The following is an 827-nucleotide window of genomic DNA, read 5'->3' as shown; positions in this document are numbered from 1 at the left end:
TTTCCCCAGCAGAAGCAGCTGCTGCACCGCGGCCACGTCGCCCGCGCTCGCGGCCCGGTGGATCTTCCCGAGGTCCCGGGCGCGGACGCAGTACCGGGCGGCCTCGGGCGACGGCCTGGACCCCGCGGCGCCGCTCTGCGGGCTGGTGGAGGAGCCCCGGCGCCACGAGCCCTTCCCGCTCCGAAAGCCAAAAATCTTCTTCATCGCGTCAGAAACTCCTCGCGCGCCGCCGTGGCTTTCCTCCGCCCCCCGAGCTCAATCCCGTCCACAGAGAAGCCAACCGGCTGTCGCCGCGGCGGTCACCGCAGCCCGGCGGCGGCGGATTTAAATCTTTCGGACTAGGCTAGCGGTAGCCAAGCAACGACGCCACACGCAACTGCGCGGGCGCGCCTCAGAAAAATGGCGTCCTGCGCCTGCGCACCGAGAGGCATTTCCCCAGGGGTGAGCAGTGCGCGTGCGCGAGGGCGCGCTGTCTCAAATCTCTGCGACGGCCGGCTGGCGGCGCGGGTTGACGTCTGAAGTCGGTGGCGTCGGCGACTGTAGTGGACCTTAAAGATGCTTAAGGTCTCGTTCCGGAAAGCTCCTCTAAAATAGTTCTAAATATGCTTGCTCCTCAGCTTATTTCTCTTCTCCATCACCCAGGGCCCAGGACATCTTCGTGGAATTTAACAAATACAACAACAGGAAACAGAAAGCTTTTGTTTTCATGGTTCCAGAGGTTGTGGCACTGTACGTCATCAAGTGCAAATTTAGGAGAAATCAGTGCACGTATTTCAGATGAAGTGAAAATGCAAATGCCAACAGGCATATGAAAAAATGTTCAACAT

The sequence above is a fragment of the Talpa occidentalis genome, unplaced genomic scaffold (genome assembly GCF_014898055.3).
Source record: "Talpa occidentalis isolate TD23 unplaced genomic scaffold, MPIMG_talOcc4v2.1 talOcc4.14, whole genome shotgun sequence".
NCBI lineage: Eukaryota > Metazoa > Chordata > Mammalia > Eulipotyphla > Talpidae > Talpa > Talpa occidentalis.
The sequence above is the reverse complement of the archived record's forward strand: the minus strand, read 5'-3'. Positions refer to the sequence as shown.